Source organism: Geospiza fortis, unplaced genomic scaffold (genome assembly GCF_000277835.1).
Source record: "Geospiza fortis unplaced genomic scaffold, GeoFor_1.0 scaffold70, whole genome shotgun sequence".
Classification (NCBI taxonomy): domain Eukaryota; kingdom Metazoa; phylum Chordata; class Aves; order Passeriformes; family Thraupidae; genus Geospiza; species Geospiza fortis.
The window spans coordinates 3,983,353-4,001,623 of record NW_005054317.1 but is presented as its reverse complement, the minus strand read 5'-3'; positions in this window follow the sequence as shown (position 1 = coordinate 4,001,623).

Below are 18,271 nucleotides of genomic sequence, written 5' to 3'. Positions count from 1 at the left end.
GTAGTATCTGCAAAGCAGCAGCTGAATTTGTTTCATCAGAGCCACAACACCTTTATGAGTAACATTTCCAAATGAAGGACTACTGAGAAACTCAGACATTGTCCATTTTCTCCCCAGGATATATCCTGCTGGGGCTTTGTACAGGTCATTAATACATTATCTGCTGAGCCATAAGACAACAAGCAAAGCCAGAGAAATGCAGTCTAGTGAAATTTGACAAGAGTAGAGGATGCATGGGTTTGCTACTTAAATAAATAAATGTTTAAATATTTAAACAAAAAATTTGGTTTGAAAATAAAAGCTCCATGAGAGGGAGAAGTCAGATGAAAGCTGATGTTTTCTGGACCAATAACAGATATAACTACTGATCCAAAAAACCTTGAACCGAGGAAGCTCTGCCAGGTTCCATTTGAATGGATAATGAATGGCTGAACTAGTTAAGTGAAAAGAGATGTTATGTGATCCTAATATATAAAGCTCTAAAAGGAGGTAATTGATTTGCTTTGATCAAGTAAAGAAAGAGATCCCCACCTTGGCTCTTCCCAGCAGAGATGGTTATCTTGGCAAAGCTGAGGAGGAGAAGTGGCCAGGCTTGCTCTGAGTCAGTGTCAGCAGCCTCCCGATGGCTCTCCATGTGACCTTGCTGTACAGGAAGGCCACCAGACAGAAGAGAGCAGTATCCTGAGTAGGAGCAATTCCATGTTGTTGCCCAGACAGTGTTATTCCCCTGTACCCATGGGGGCAAGTCAGTGTTCCACATGGCAATGGGAGCTCCTATTCACCACATACAGCACGGAGTGTTTCATAGCAGCCCCAGGTATCCCCTCTGAACATGACAAACACAACCATTCTGTTTCCTAGGCTTCAGTAGAAAAGCTTCATCTGCTAGCAGAACACTTGAAATTAGGATGTAATTCTGCTCTGAACATTAGCAACCAAATGGCCAAAATATGCATTGTTTCCCAATCCTCTCACAGGGAGGGTGATGCCCAGGGCTCTGGGAACTCAGTGTCTTTCCTTCCTTCATATCCTCACCAGCAGAACCCCTCACCTACCTCAGTTGTATTTTTACCTCCCACACCCCTTTGACTCCAGCTGTTTTCCAAACTCCAGCCACTTTATTGGGCAGAAATGGAAGAATAAGTGATTGTGAGAATATCTTGAGGGAGTGCAATCAGTGACTGAATCCAAATAGAGTTATTCAGCTATTGTTCATTCAGCACCATGCCCAAGAGAAAATGAAATTCTGACCTTTGGCTATTTTGTAATATAAAAACTGCTGATAATATAAAGACAAACATTTTCTTGCGTACTTGTGGGAGACATCTGCTGAAATCAAAGGAAAACTTCCCACTATTTGAGAGTTTAGTGTATCAGAGCAACTGAACTTTTCAGAGCTCCTTGCAGGTGTCCAGCACATCAGCATTAAAAGGTGTGCCCCCATTTCATGGAGTGCTAATCAAAAATCAGGCATCTTTGGCTACACAAATTCTAAAAGTTGCTTAAACCTGCAATGTTCCTGAACCAAACACTTCTCAGGTCTTTGTTCCTTTGCAACAATATGTGCTCTATTAAATAGCATAGGGCTCAAAATCACAGTATATTTTTAAAAATTATATAAAATGTTTCACATGTCAAATTAGAAGTTATACAGAAAACTTCATGTGGACCATCTGTGTTTGACTGCTCAGATAATACTAATTTCTGGAGTTCTGGGTCACAAAATTCTACTCATTTCAAAAGCTAGCTAAAAGATCACTTGGATTTTATCCTGTTGGCTTGAATCTTGTGTATCTTGTACAACTTCCTGGCTGTGTAGATGACATGTTGCAGCAGTAAGCTGCAGAACACTTAGGAATAAAATTGAGCAGTATTTGAACACTGGGACAGTTTTCAAAGGGCATTGCAAATACACTCAATCCATCATTTGTTTTGCATTACTCCAAACCACATATATTCCCTGGGAAATATAAGTAAATTTTGATGGGGAGAGGAATGGAAGAGGGCAAGGAGGGAAAGCAAGAAAATGTAAATACTTGAAGTGGAAATTAATATTGAAGAAATAGTTATTTGTGCTAAATAACTATTCCCAGGCTGAATATTAAACATTTTCTATTCAAATATAAACCAAACTATCAGTGTAACATAAGCATAGTTGAGAAACGGGAGTTTATTTCAAGTAAATATATATTTTTCAATTAAAATAATCACCCAACCAATTTTACAATTTAATCAAATCTCTGCATGACTGCTGAGATTTTGTGTATACATCAAGCCTTTGGGTACACACTGGAGCATCAGAGGGTGGGGACTGTCCCAGTGCCCAGGGCTGTTCCTAGAAATTCTTGAGTTGCCTTCTGAAGCCCTGCACATGCTTTCTCTGTCACATACTGACAGTGACTATCTCACTGATTTTGGGCCAGGAAACTGGAGCATTCATTTCACCTGTCTTGGCCTGACAGAACTCCCTGCCTCCTTTTTGCTTCCCATTCCCCAATTCACAGACACTGTAGTTTATTTTGTGCAGCTGCCTTCTTCCTTCCCCTGTTGGGAAAGTTTTAAGGTTTTTTTCTGGCCCTAAAATGAAATCTAATAGAAGAAGTAGGAACTTTGGAAAATTACCTGGACAAGAGGGCAAGCATGGCTGTTTTTCCTGTTGTCCTCCCTACAGCTAGAAACCTTGGTGTCAATGTTGTGGCTGAGACATCATCCAAAAGCCATTCATGAGCCACCAACCAAGGGCTTGTGCAGTTCCTTCTGATCCCACTCAAGCTTTGGCTTCCAGCAGCAAGAAGCTCCATGAACAAATTGTGCTTTACCTGGACGAGAGCACATCAAACCAAACAATGCCCACACAGATGGCATTTTGGCTTTCCTCCCTGCTCTCCTCATCCCCTCCCCAGCTGCAGACTGCCATGGAAGGGATGCAAAACAACCTGTGAGGCACAGACACCTCGAGCTGAGCATGGGCACAGAGGACATGCCAAGGGCCTTGATCCAACCAGCCACTCTGTGCTGGCCTGCTCACAGCTCCTCTTGCATTACAAACATAAATCAGAGAATGGAGAAGGAAGGTTTCCAGTTCATGCCCGTGCTGTGCAGTGGAACCACTGCATTTACAGAGCTGACCCCAATGCCAATCCTGAGTCTCCCTCAACCCCAACCCTTCCCACAGGGTTTTCTGTAACAATTTCCATTTTCCTGCCCTTCTTCTGGGACAGAGAAAGGTACAAGGAAAACATACAACATTCTTGGGCAGGGAAGAAACTCTCCCTGGTGTGCTTTCAGAGCAGGTTGGTAGTCTTTGGAGCTATGGTTGTGTTGAAGCCTCATTATGCCTCTCCATACCCACAAACTCCTCACATCTCTATTAGTCCTTCAAGGTGGATGGGGAGCAGAGATGAGCTCACCCAGGCTTTTGAGATGGTGATCAGAGGCAGGAGGGTGTTTCACAAAGCTGTTGCTAGTGAAGGTCCATGGTTTCATTCCTTAGTCCTTCTCCAAAACATAACACATAGCTCACTTGTCCTGCAAAGCATCCCATGGACCTAATGATGTTATACAAACACAGTGTAGCATCAAAATTTTGCAAGACAAAACAGCAATAGGGGATGAAAATCAAGTGCTGGCAAGAAAAGCCTTGCTAGAACAAAATCATTTCCAGATTGGAGGGCTGAGGGAACATTATCTTCAGAGAAGTGTGTTTCTGAGTTACTTTGATCAAATGAGCTTCAAAGGTGACTGCAGCCCCATAAGTGTTTTCCTAAGCAGTATCCTGTGGGATGGGGAAGGACAGAATTCAAGCAGAAGCTTTCTCCTGTACAAAAGCCTTGCCACTGACATTGTCAAGGGATCTGTTGCACTCCATTGTGTCCATAATCTTCAAATTAAAGCTCCCTAAATCCACAATAGTCTAATAAACCACAAGCCTGTAACAGCCCCTTCAATTTTCCACGTTAATAATCCATGGATTAAGAGTCCCTCTGCTGCTACAATAGCCAGAACTGATCTTCTCTACTGTGTCAATGACCCATGAATTATAGGCCTGTGTCTCAGATGGTTAGATAATACTTCGCTCAAGTCTCAGTGATAGATTTTTCTAACAGGGCAGATTCAGGACTCTGTTTTGAAGTAAAAGCACATCTTGGCATTCTCATTTTTGCAAGTGCTCTTCCTATTCCTCTTGACAGTATCCCCACACAAAAGCACAGCCCCCTTTTAATCATATCAATCCATTTGTTTTGCAATAAATGGCCTAGTCACCTTTCATTTACAACTGTACATTTAATGTGTCATATGAAAGTTTAATGAGGGGCACAGTTTCCTAACTGGTTAATCAACTGATGCAAAATCCTTCCATTTTCTTGTAATAGGGCCTTACAATAGCCTGGAATATTTTATACTGATTTGTGGATAGCACCTCTTAACAGACTTGTATCGCTTAATAAACCTTTAATACCCATTTATTGTGAAGTACACACAGCATCCCCAGCAGGCAAACCAGAGGGCAAAAGGAGGCAGAGCAGAGTCACTTCAGAATTGCTGCCCAAACACATCATCTGTAAAATGTTTATCGACTTTTCTGATCAGGAACGAGCAGGCTTCAGTGACAGTTGCATGATTTCACCTTTGCAAATACCACTGCAGCCAGCAGCCTGGGTTTTGTGTATGGATTGAAGCCAGGCACTGGCATGGAAAGCAATGTGATGGGTAGGAGCAGACACATTGTCTCCACGGCATTTTCACTGGGGGCATGGTCCCTGCCACATGTTGTCTGCCAGAACAGAATCCCAACACAATTACTTTTGTCCCCCTTTAATTTTTAAAGCAGAAACCTTCGTATGGAACTCAAAGCCACACAACTCATTGCACTTTGTTGCAGGGCTGTTAAGCCAAGGAATGCCTGTTAGGTTATCCAGCCATGTCTTCATCAAAGCCTGGCTGTTCCATACCGTATCTTTTACAACATTTGGGTCAGACTCCTATAACTTGGACCATTTAAAGTGACACTGTCAGTTCTGCTAGACATGGGAAGAGGCTCTGCGCTGCAAGTAATCAGCTACTTTTACCTCTGCTACAACATCTTAATGTGCATTGAACAAGGAGCTTGGGTTTATTCCACCCTTTGCAGGGCAATAAATCATCTACTCAAGACTTAGAGCAGTAATGCTTTGGGGCAGGTAAAGCTGTGGCCATGGCTCAGGTGCCATGGTGATTCCCAATAAGGAAGCATCCATTACTTCCTGAAGAAATGTATTTACTGATTTTCTGGTTTTACAGACAGTCAGTGAAGGTCAGTTTTGTAAATCACCCCTAGAGGCTATGAGAGTTTATTAAATAAGGGTCCCAAGTAAAGACTTGTTAACATCGATTCTGGAGCTTAACTCTGCTCCTAAATCTTTTGGTGTCAGAAAGATCAGTGCAGGATCTATAGACAATTAAAATTATAGTCAAAGTCACAGTGAGGCAATCACTGTGGTGGCTGATAGAGAGTGAAGACAAATCTCTTCTGATGCAACAAAGAGAGATTGATAGGAACACGGAACAGTAGCAGATGATGAAGTTTTACTGTTTGTGTAGCAATTGTGACAAGAATCAAGCCAAAGTGAAGTAGGTTTTGTGCTCCTGGCTACCAGTTGTGATGTGATCCTGCAGCAAAACCCTGCAGTGCCAGAAATAATTGGATTCCCTTTAGCTGGCTGCCTAGTTTACAGCTATCAGAATCTCACCTCTTATTTCACTCTGGTGGAGATTTTAATGACTTGCTTTATTGTCTTTTAGAAGATGATAAAACAAGGGGCTGAATTGCCTATATATATCTTGGGTTGCAGCTCAAATTTGAAAGACCAGATGTACTGCACTAAATGACAAAAATAAAGAAACCTGACCCATTTGCCTCATGGAGAGGCACTAAAATTCTGTCATCAATTCATTTCCCTTTGCAAACAGGTGTAAGAACAATAACTGTATTGTCATTAGCCAGCATACAGAATCAATGCTAGGAACAAGTCCATACTAGCTGACCCACATGGAATAGAAAGTGCTGTTTTATCTCCTACAACTGCCAGGACCTGAGCAATGACTCTCCCCCTGACATTGACACAAAGTCAGCATTGTCTTCTGAACCCATCTCAGCCTTTAAGGTATCCTTGCAGTATTTTTCTTGGTTGTCATACCGAGCACAATGTTTATCTTGTTATACTGTGTATACAGAACAATCTATTTTTCTGCAAGGAAAATATCAAGTGTCAAGCATCTGAAAGTCCAGAGGACCATGTACTCAGCTGGGGTCCTTGCTCCAGAGATGGGACAACCAGTGGGACATAGTGGCAGGGTGATCTCCCAGTGCCAAGCATGATGGTCTTCAGACCATCCCATGACACAAACAGCAACAGCACCGTGTTCATTCTCTATTCAGCCCTCATAGAAGAGTAACTGCTACTGTGAGACCTGTGGCAGCTTTGCAGGTTTGGCAATGCTAGGATTCCCATTAAATGATTAAACACTAAGCCTTGAGAAGTGAGGACAGGGCAGCACATGCACTTGTCACACAAACAGCAGTCTGTCACTCCCCTCATGCCAAGACAAACTAGTCCCAGGGTGAATGGGGTCAGGAGAAGCCGTATGGTGAGTTCCCCAGCCAGTCCTTCGGAGGTGAGAGCAGGAGGGACATGGAAAGGGCAGCTCCATATATCCCCAAGCCCACTGCACTGGCAGGCACTGTGCAGGCTTCAAATTATGTGAACCTGCCCACCCCTCTGTCCCCCCTGCCTCCAGCATATCCCTACGTGCTCTCAATATACACACAGCTTGTTAGCAGCTCTGCAGGGTTCCCAGGAGCAGTGAATGAACAGAAACTGGGATTGTATGATCATAACAACCAGCTCAGTTTCTTCTGTCTCCTAAGCCCTCCTCCCCAAGCACTGGAGGAGTGGCTCCGGAGGAAAGGCCATGAATTTTTTATTTCCCTGACCAGAGGGTGATTTTGCCTGGTTGAACCTATATACATTGTTGCTCGTTACTAGGGCAACAGGTACCTTACAAATGCTGATAATACATAAACTAATACAACTCTGCAGTTTGCTCTTTCTTTTCAGTGCAGCTTAATAACCCGTGTGGATGCTGCGAGCCGCCTCTCTCCCGCTGGGATAAATGAGCACTTCAGGAAGTATTATCTCCCTCCAGCCTGGACTCCATGGTGCCTGCACAAAGAGGAGGCACTGAACTGGGGAGCTGGGCCACTATCAAAAGCCAGAGTGATTTCAGAAAGCTCCAGGGAGGAGTGGGAACGCCTGTGGAAGCACCACACAAATCTGCTATGGCACTGTTGCCTTCCTGAAACCCAAAAGATCCTTAGTGCTCAGCGTCCAAAGGGAGGAAATCCTGGAGCAAACACTCCTTAGTTCCATGTTGTGGCCCCATCAGCAGCACCAAGAGCTAACTGGATTAGGGGCTCTTTGTCAAACTCCACCTCTCTCCCCCTCTCATGTCCTTTGATGCACATGCCCAGTTTTTAGAGAACACTCCGGTTCCCCAGGGCTCTTGCGGAGAGAGCAGGGTTAAAATGCTTCACTGCTCTCCTTAATCCCTCTCACATGATTTAGTCAACACCAGTAGGGGAGAAGGACTGGCAGGTTTGGCTCCCTTCTCTCCAGAAGCCGGGAGGAGGGCTGAATCCAGCACAGCCCTGGGGCTGGATGCTGTGGGAGCTGCACCATCAACACTGAGCACACCCAAAGGTTCTGCAGGCTCAAGAGCTGCTGCTGCTGCTGTAGCCTCAAGGCTTGATTTTTTCCACTACTCAGCACCATTTAAAGCTGGAAACAGAAAGGGCAAAGAGAAATTTAAAATACACTTTCTGCTCCTGTCCAGAGCTGCTGTAGCTTTTGCTCTGTGACAGGGAGTTGATCACTGTGCAGTAAGAGAGGGAAAAGCCACCAGGAAACAGAGGCAAGTGCACAGTACTGTGCTGGAAACACTTCTCCTCAGTGGACCAACACACCAGAGGTCTAGCTGCAGAATTTAATTTTCTAAGGCAACTCTTCTGTTAGAGAGACTGAATAAATGGCCTTATTTCTGGGGACCAGAGATAGCCTGAGATGCAGTAGGCTAACCAGAGCTCAAAAAGAAAAAAATGCAACACATAAACCAAAGCAACTCAAAACATAACAACTGATCCTCACTTCCCCCCACCTCTTCTTTTCCTGTTTTGGAAGTTTGTTTTGTTTAGAAAAAGAATCATAGGGGCATAAATTTCAACTATTTTATGCTTGTTACCAGTCAGCCCCTTTGTCCCCATGAACTAACAAGAACACAAATAACTTAAATAATGTATGTTTAACTTCCTTCCAAAAGCAAAACACAGGATGGGTAGTGCAGTCTCTCTCAAAGGGCTTTCCAAGCACAAAACCAGGACAGTTTTACAGACCCCATTCTTGTCCTGGATGACTTGCTGCTGCTGCAGGACAAGGGGCTTTTATTGAAATCCCAGCAGAAAAGTAAACATTTGAAATAAAGCTAAACAAGAGTTTAGTTGTTGAGGAAAGGACAGTCATCTGTCAGCATATGGTGAGCAAGCTCTAAAGAATGGGGTGCTGAGCTGGGACTCCAGCATTTGACTTTAACCTCTGCAGTCTGAATCCCTTCTACCTGATGAGAGGGCTCCCTGCTGGATCAAATTTGAAGTGCTCTTGGCTGCTGGAAGCACTATTCGTTTGCCAAATAGACCTAAGGAAAACAAACCTGGGTTCCAACACCAAAATATGCTACTGGAGAATTCCCCCCAGGAAAACACCGTGAGCTCAGCACCTCCCACTGAAAGCTGCCAGCCACAGGTGCCTGTGTCAGCTGTGAATTTACTGCCTGCCCATTTCATCTCCCCAGCCTTGCCTGCACTGCTCTCTAACCCAACCCAACCTTTCAGGCCACGTGTGGAGACACCAGTATGGGGAAGAGATTGCCCTGTATTCCCATAGGAAGTACTTCAGACAACGAAGAATGAAAATGCTGTAACCAAGCCAGGCAAGGACTGGAGCACAAGACAGAACAAGAATGGCATTTTTTCAGCCAAGAACAAGCTGAGGATAGGTGCATCTAATTGCTTTCTCCAGCTACCTCATTGATGGCTATCATAAAGACAAAGGCAGATGGTTTTGTTTTGTGTAGGGATTGGTCTAAATGACCTGTACATTTTCTTTCTAACCTCAGTTTTTCTGTGATTCTATGAAACTGTTCCAGTAAGGATTGTTTGCAGAACACGACATTTGAAGTAATTGACTCCTGGAGAATGTGTAAAGCTCAGTTTCACCATAAACTCAAAGGAAAAAAAACCCTCTATGAAGTCCTTCCTTTGCCCCTGGATGACTTGCCAACCCAAACACCTGTTTCATATGGGCAGAATGCAACAAATAGCTGACCCATATCTGTAATTAATCTTGAGGGTGTTTTGATTTTTCAGATGATTAATGCATCCAACATCTTTAACAAAAAAACAAAAAGCCAAAACAATCCAACCCTTCTTGAAATCAAGCAAAACCTAAAGCAGATGGCTAGACAACAGTTGCAAAGCAAACGAATATTGCATGGTTCAGCTCAACTTCAAAAAAGTTCAGCACCGAAAACCTGAGTAAGCACAGAGAATGTGTTACCTTTGGCAATCAGCAGGGCTTCAGATTTGCAGTATCACTTCTGATCTATGCAGACTGCTAATCAAAAATGACTATTCAGATTCTAATCAAAATAAACCTTCAAATTACTTCAGATGTGAACCATGGTTGAGACTAAAATATCAAGTATTCCAAAAAGTTCTTTGACTGAACTAAGGATACACAGACAATCCTGTGCCAACAGATTGTGCTTCAGTTTTTGGTTACATAGAGCATGTGAAAACTAATAGAAGTGGCCTACCAGCCTCATTTCCCACTCTGCTTTATCAGAGTGACACTATCTGACCTTGGCAAAAGCAAGGCACAATCCTGGAAATAGCAAGACCAGGACATTTCCTTAGTCACATTTTTTTCTTCATGACAAGATTAGACCAGATGATCTTTCAAGATTCCCTTCAACCTAGGCTGTGCTATGAATCTATGCAGCATTTCTTATAAACAACAGCTGGGATTTCCAACATACAGTGCCTTACTGAACCTCCCTTCTCCTCAAGATACTCTTTTGACTCGCGTGTTCAAAAATTCTCCATTTAGAAATGACTTATAATGAAATATTCCTTTCCTTCCTCTTCAGATTTTCAGGCAGAAACAAGAGTGATAAACAGACAAACAAAAGTGACACCATGCCTTATTTATGGGACAGAAGTGCTCAGGGAAATCCATTGCTGGGATGTATGGAAGGGAGAGGAGGTGAGAGGAGGAGAGCACGATCACTTTATACCCTAGATGAGACTGGAATCACTGTACAGACCCCTCTGCACCACAACTCCTGCAAGTGCTGCCAGGCACAGATGTTTTGCCTAGAATGGAGGATGGGAGGGAAGGATTAGTGACAGTGCATGTGATCTGCTTCAGATGGAAAACGGGCTCTGTGGCTGCCACTGAGATGGTTTTGGTGGAAATCCCTGTCTCCACATATTCCATTTATCCTTTCTCACATGCTTCTTGATATCTACCAACAAAATAATATCTGGCCTGTGCAAAAGTACAACAAGGCAAAGTTTTCTCCTCCCTGTGCCCCTGACAACGTGAGGCATCTACAGAATTTCTCAAACATCTATCTTGTTAGAATTTTTTTTTTTTATTTTAGTACCAGCCTCTGGCAGATACAGCTTGAATTTCAGCGTATTAATCAAACTCCTCCACACCCCATCAGCACTGATCTTGGCACATGGCTACTTTAGTCTCAGGGACTCCTTGAGCTGTGTGCCCGGAGTCTACAGAAATTCCCCTCATCCCTCAAACCTCAGGAGACAGACAAGGCTATGGTTATATTATTATTACCACACTAGAAAGTATGTTAGGGCTAGAACAAAGCCTAAACCATGCAACATGAATTCATAACGCTGGAAAATGCAAGGATGAGACGTGTCATAGTTAAGTGTGATTTTTTTTCCCCCTCATTCTTGGACATGTCTGATGTGGAAAATGAGAAGCAGGGGAGAAAGTACAGCTTTCCTTTGTGTCTAAAAGTCAGGATATCTTTCCACGACAAAATACATCTGACAGTTTCACTGCTCCTCCCAGGTCTCTTCAGTTGACTGAAAACTCAGCTTGTAGGAGAAACTGGAACTATGTGGCAGTAATGATGTGTATTTTGCTCCTAACACTGGGTCAGAGTGCCCAAGACCAGAGAAGAGTCCTAAATCCCCATGTCTCCATCCCAACCACTCCTGTTTGTGCCACTGATTGTATTTGCTCCTACAAGACACCGCAGACCATTGCTTGTAATCAGATACACATAACAACAATTCCTTTGATCTTCAAAAGGGTTTCACTTCTTTGATTATGAGTTTATCAGCCGCACATACTCAGGCTGCAGACACACAGAGTTTAGTCTTAACCCATTTTAAATGCAGGTACACAGCCAGCAAGTGTCCTTTATGCTGTATCCAAGTATCTATTGAGATAAACTGCCTGAGCTCTTCCAGGAGACAGCCTTTCTTGGCAGGTGCAGCAGGGTGAGCTTCTCAAGATATTAAGAAGCATCACAGCTAATAAATTGGCTGTACTGTGACTTTTCCCTCAAGATGAACTCTCAAATACACCATATTCCATATCAATCCCAATCACAATGCATTAAACCTACAGTATCTTTATAGATGGTTTGACTCTCCAGCATTGTCTAAGCAAAAGAGTGTCAGGTAAAAAAAAAAACCACAACAAAATAGCAACATTTAGAATTGGGAATAGCAAATTATGTTCTTTTCACTACACCAAATTGCAAACAAAGTCAGACACTGCCTTGGGAACTGCCACACAGCCCAGAATGAAAATAAATGCAATATCAGCAAAGAGAGAGAGAAGTACTGCAGGAGTAATTAATTACTCTACATCCATATTTGGTAGCTGATTTAGTTTCTGACCCATATGGAAACGCTGACAGGGCAGCCCAGAACACCTGCTGCTGTTTGGGCAAAAAAGCATTAAAACAAGGGTAAAAAAGAAATAGCAGTTGGCTATTTCATGTTTGCCACCCTACAGTTAATTCTATGAAATCTGGTTGATTTTAATAGCAATCTGCTCAGCCCCTCACTCTTTACAAGGAGATCAAATTCTGTTTGAGGTGCATGTGATGAAATTGTGTTATCCAGCTCTGTGTGGGAAGAGCAACTTGCCAAGGAAGCTCCTCTGGCCATGCCCTGCAGTCTGCTCCTGCTCCCTCTGTCTCATCACTGCTTTCTCCAGCCTTCTGCTGCTGGTCCGGGCTCATGAGCTCTTTGCAGCTCTTCCCCGTGGGCATCATCAAGCCAAATACAAAGATCCTGCCAGAAAATTAGAATATTTCTATAGAAATAGAGAATATTTCTAAAAATATTCAGAATCAGAAAAGAACTGATTTTTTTTTTGAAAGGGTTAAAATCCCTTCCAAAAGGAGACAGTTTTTTCAGGAAAGCTCAACATGCTGTTTAACTTATTCAAATATCTCAAAAAATCTTGGCCCTCATTACAGCACTGAACACCTGGAATTGGACATGCTTGGGTTTGGATGTCTGCTCCTAAAAGCAACAATAGCTTATGCTGTTGTGGGTAATTCAGTTTTGGAAGCAGAAGCCTTGATTTATATGAACTCCATGCTAATGGAGAATTACTTCCAGTTTGTTACAGATTTCAGCACTGAAATTAGGTGGTTTTCTTGCCAAATTTGGGTCCAGTGTGATTCCAATCGAATGAGTTTTGAAGAGCTCCAGTCCTCTTTATAATACTGCAGCATGGCTTGCAAACCAGCTTTTAAATGTTTGGGGTTACCCAGCACTACAAAGTGTTCTTTTATCAGATGCAGCTGACTGAAAAATGAAAAAAACACTCCCTCTTTCCTCCCACTCTAAAAGCATTTAAAATGCAGTGTTTCCGGCAACCTATCTGGGTGGAGGCAGTTGGCAAAGTGGTTTGTAATGTATAAAATACAGAGGGACAGATGTTCAGCTGATGGCTTTAACAGATACAACAGCAGCACGAGGATGACAGCTCTATTAGATTTCAGGAGGTGATGTGTCATTTGTGCAGTAGGCTACTCCACATCTTCATAAAAGCCACTTTTTATGGGGTGAGACGAGAGAGATCCAGATAAAAGTGACATAAGAAGGCTGGTCATGAGCTCGATTAAAGATTTGCTGGAAATCACATTAAATGGGAGCTCACATCTGCAGATGAGCTCTGTGGCATTCCCAGTTGGCAGCAGAGCCTCCCCTTGCAGCCCACTGCTCCCTGGTGCATCCTTCACCTCTCTTACACCCAGGTGTAGCTGATGCTCTTTTCAGAGGAACAGAACTGCCCATTGCCCAGAGCACTGCCCCATGATGGATGTTTAGAGAAGATCCACTCTCAAATTAGTAATATCACAGCAGTATAGTGTTAACAGCAGGGACAAAACCAAGGCTGGACATCCCTATGAGCCATGAAGCAGGAGCAGTCTCATCCCCAGCAATGTCCATACCACTAGTTTTAGCTATTCCAGTCTTTGCTCTTTGCCTGTGACCTTCCTCCACTTCATCTTGTATTTCCTTTTTAGATGTATTTTTCAGCTCGTGAATCCCAGGTGTTTCTCTTTCTTCAGCTGACACTCAGGCTGTGCATCAGGCAGCCATCATGACTTGGCAAAGGTTTGCTGGGTCGCTGGAGGAAGACCCTCAGATCCAGATTTTTGTTATTAAAGTTGTCAGTCATGTACGTCCTTAGAGACTGCAAGAGCATGAAAATTAAATCTACAGATTGAATTATTCCATGCTTTTATTTTTTTCTGCCTTAAGTGCACATGTGGTCTTGTCATCTTGTCATTTTTATCACTGTTAGTGATAGTCCTCAAAAAATAGCGGGCTAAACAATTCAATTTCTTATTCTTGCTGCAAGCTGAATACAAAATATGAACTCTGGAAAGTGCAGTTACTTATTCTACTTCATCTATCACATTCTTACATTTTATCATACATAATGCTTATGTAGCATTTGCAATCATGCACATGAGGAGAATTTGCCTCAGGCTATAAACTACAAACTGATGTCCTGATATCAACAAGTAGGAGAACTTGAAAACATCTGTGTCCTGCCTGGCAATCAGTCAGAGGAGAAGGTAAAACTAATCTAGTGATTCTGACATGTCCTTCTCAGGCCTTGGTCAGTCACACTCAGGGACTGGCAACCAAAACACAAGAGCCCCTGCAGATCCAGGGCAAAGAGAATACAGACAGCAACTACAGAAAAAGTGATATTTTAAAGGTAAAGTTCACTTCTACCAAGTCTAGTTCACTCTAGCCAACTAAGGTAAAATCCAAACCCATGAGAACTTTTTCTTCACGTCCACATCCTCCAGCAACCTCCTTTCTGCTATCACTAACATAAAACAGGCAGAAAAACTTGCACAGTTTTTACTTAGGAAAGAGAGAGCAGATGACAACCAAGAGCTGTGCAAACCCCACAGTGTGAGCACCCAGAAGAAAGGCAATGCAGGATTATTAGCAGAGTTTCTGTCCCTCCGCTGTAGGCATGCACAGCTTCAACAGAAACAGGAATCTGGTGAGAATCTTTAGTTATTGAATATAACTAAACAACAGCCCAGAGTTTCAGGTCTGATATGTAAATTGCTTACATGATTTTTGGTTGTCAAGTTTAAGGCTGCTTAAAAGACCCAAGCAGCTGGAGCCTTTCACCTTTACTGGAAAATCTGGTTCAAGCTGGGCAATCTTAAATAGTGTAAATAATAAAACTGGGTCTGTTGCAAAGCTGCATTTCCTGGGAAACTTATTAGGAAAGGACAAGATTTTGGAGGATGAAGTCATAAAAATCAAGGAGCTGAGGACTACTCTTCTTTGGTCACCCATCTTTTGCTGGAAGTTGAAACTTGTTGAGTTTGTCTGGTTAAAAAAATATTAAAAATCTACATGAAGCAGGTCCACAGTTCAAAGCAAGAGGTTTGAGCACCCTGCTACCAGTTTTGACCCTCTGTGATTAGAAATTTCTTTTCAAGTTCCTAAAGCACAGACTAGCACATGATATCAACTCCAACATAGCAGGAAAAAATTCTGCATATCAGCTAAGTGCTAATCTGTTCTGTCTTCTGCCACATGTTCCATATTTACACTTATTTGTTTAAATTGTGATTTTTATCCATGAGCGGTATAATTGTAAACTTGCATCTTATTTGCAGTTTTGTACGCTGCCCCAGTGGTTTCCTGAAAAACCCAAGAGGAGGAGTACATGAAGGAGAGGAAGTGTCATGCAAAGTGTCAAGGCTGTTTCAGTGGTAAGTTTCTTTTCCAGGCTGGATTGCAGGAGAAAGGTAATCTCAAGGGGATAAAACAGAATGAACATATGTACTCAGTAAATTCTTGATGCTTCTTGAAAAATCTTGGCCCAGATACAGCTATGGCTAATAGTCCAAAGTTAAGCTAGTGGGAAAAAGTTTCTCATACAAAAATGAAACAGTTTAAAAGTTGAACTTAGAGCCTTCTCCTGAATAGATGCCCAAACCACATGAATTATTTCATGCACAAAGTAGCTAGACAAAGAGCTAAGAAACAACAGCTGAAAACCCTGAAAAAAAACCTCCCAAACCTCTGTACTAAAATGATAACATTATGAAGGTATCTCATGATTCTCACAATGAGATCCACAGAGCATGGGACATTAGCAAAGAGGCATGTAAAGGGATGTGTGCCTACTCTGCCTGCATGCCCCTCTTTCCATAGAAACCTTCTCCAACATGCAATAAATGACTCTGGGGAAGCTTTGGGGAGATGGTTTGGGAGATCACATATAAAACTCTCACAAGGACAAAATGATTACTGAGCAAAAAATTCTTGCTGTGGAATCTGTTTAAAAACACATCAAAGCTAGAGATGTTAAAAATAAAATATTTTCTCACTAAAAAAAACAACCAACCAACAAACCCACAAATCCAACAACACAAAACTCCAAAAAACCCTCAAAAGACCTCCCAAGCCCCAAATCTCTGTCACTGGAAAGTAGCCAGAGGAAGAGTTTATGTTCCTCCCCATAAGAGATGTCAGTTCAGCCTTGGAACCTGGCCCACAGTAAAGGATGAAAGGATGAAGTTTCATACTCCCAACTATGAGAACCATACTCCCAACTAGGCACCATTTTGAATGAAAATATTTAGGTTGTTGATGATATATTATTGTGCTCATAGGAAATAAGAACTTGAGCAAAACAATAACTTTTACTACAACAGTCCATTTTTTTTTTAATTTAGGGAACTCATTTAAATTAGGCTTTTTACCAGACACGGGAGAACAACATTTCTGCAAGTATTCTACTAGTAGTTAGACCCTATCTCCACAAGGAAAAAAGACCCAAAACCCACCCAAAAATGAACCTATCCAAAGGCATCTCCTTACAAAAAAATCCAAAACAAAACAACTTTCCCACAGCTTGATATCTCAAGCAGAATTTTCCATAACAAAAGCAGGGAGAACAGCTTTACCCATTTAGAGCAACTGAGATTTTGCCCCCAGACGTTCAGAAATCAAAAACACACAACAGATGCAATTATGTCTCACAGCAGAAATAAATATTCAACTTACTGTAGGAATGTCCCAACGGACAACTTTTGTAGAAATAAATTTCAACTAGAATTCATTTAGTTTTGCAACAGATGCTTTGAATTTGAGTCTGCTGGCTCTCAAAAACCATGAGACAACAGCTGACCTTAAGCCATATCTTCCTATCATTCTCATTCTCATATCAACTTATAAACTGCTAGATGAAGTTAATAGCAGAATCCATCTTGTGTTTAGGATTTACAAACCATTAGGAAGAGCTGAGCTCACTCTGACTTTATTTTGTTTTCATCACTAAAGCACATTCATTAAGTGCTGGTAAAGAATCCCTGAGCAGTTTCTAGGGATTGTAACACATATTAAATGCCTTTTGGGTCCAAACAGTAGTTATCCAGCACCAATCTGTCTCTCCAGCTCTTGACAAGTACCACATAGGCAGACATCAAACAGGGCTGAGTATTTGATGAAAATTTTACCAGATGATCTGGGAGCAGCAGAAAGGTTACAGACTTTGGTGCCTGCACGGGGTTTAGCTTGCAGGGCACAAGCTGGAAGTGCCTCTGATGTATCCTCACAAGATTAATGCTCAGTATCTTTAATCACTCCCTACAGTATTTAAAATAGGAATAAATCTAAAGCCTCTCAAATGAACATTGTTTATAATCTTGGACAGAAAACAATGTGGGAGTTAATGTTCATGTAGAATACAATATTAAAACTCCCTTCCTATTTTCCTGTTTCTTTGAAAGGGTCCAAGTGAAAATAGCGCTGTTCCCTGTTCTCTGAGTTATCTGTAAAAAGGAAATGTTTCTGTGAATGCCACCAGCTGTTCCATATCATAATTAAAGGATTGGTTTGTTATTGGTGCTTACAGAAAAATATATTTTACTGATAACTACAGCATAAATATTTATGTCAATTAGTTACAGCTAACCAGAAACAGTTAAGAAACAGCTTTTATCAGTTATTACACTACCTGCTAGCAGTGCAACTACTGAAAGTATCATGAATGGTAAATAGAAAAATCAATGTTGAGAGTAAGGGAATCTTCATACTTGCTTTTTTCTTGAAGACAAGGAGAGACCCTTGCCCAGCTCTTACTGTGGTGGTTTTTTACTCACAAATGTGTTGAAATGCAAATGCTGTCACTAAAAACTGAGTGGCTGCTGTCTGCAGTACCTTTTGCGCTTTTATTTTCCTATCCTGCAAACGAGTTAGCTTCAGTTTTGCTGTTCTCCAGCTACAATTTGTTAGCAAATCTCTCTGCTAGGAAATTCACACAGACAACATTGTAAGCAAATACTGGAGCATACTAATGAGAGACAACATTTACATTTACAAAATGTATTCTCGAAACCCAAGCCTAGGTGCCACAACCACTTATCCAAGGTAAACTTTACGTGCACAAGGGACTTTACAGACCTCAGAACCACTGCAGTGCTGGAATAAAGTGACCCAGACAAGACCCTTCAGAAAACAGCAGCAGCATGAACTTCCAGTTGTTTACATCTGAGAGAAACCTTTGCTTACACCCTTAGTTTTAAGCACCAATTTAGGTCTTATTAAACTGTTTTTACATTCTTAACTGCA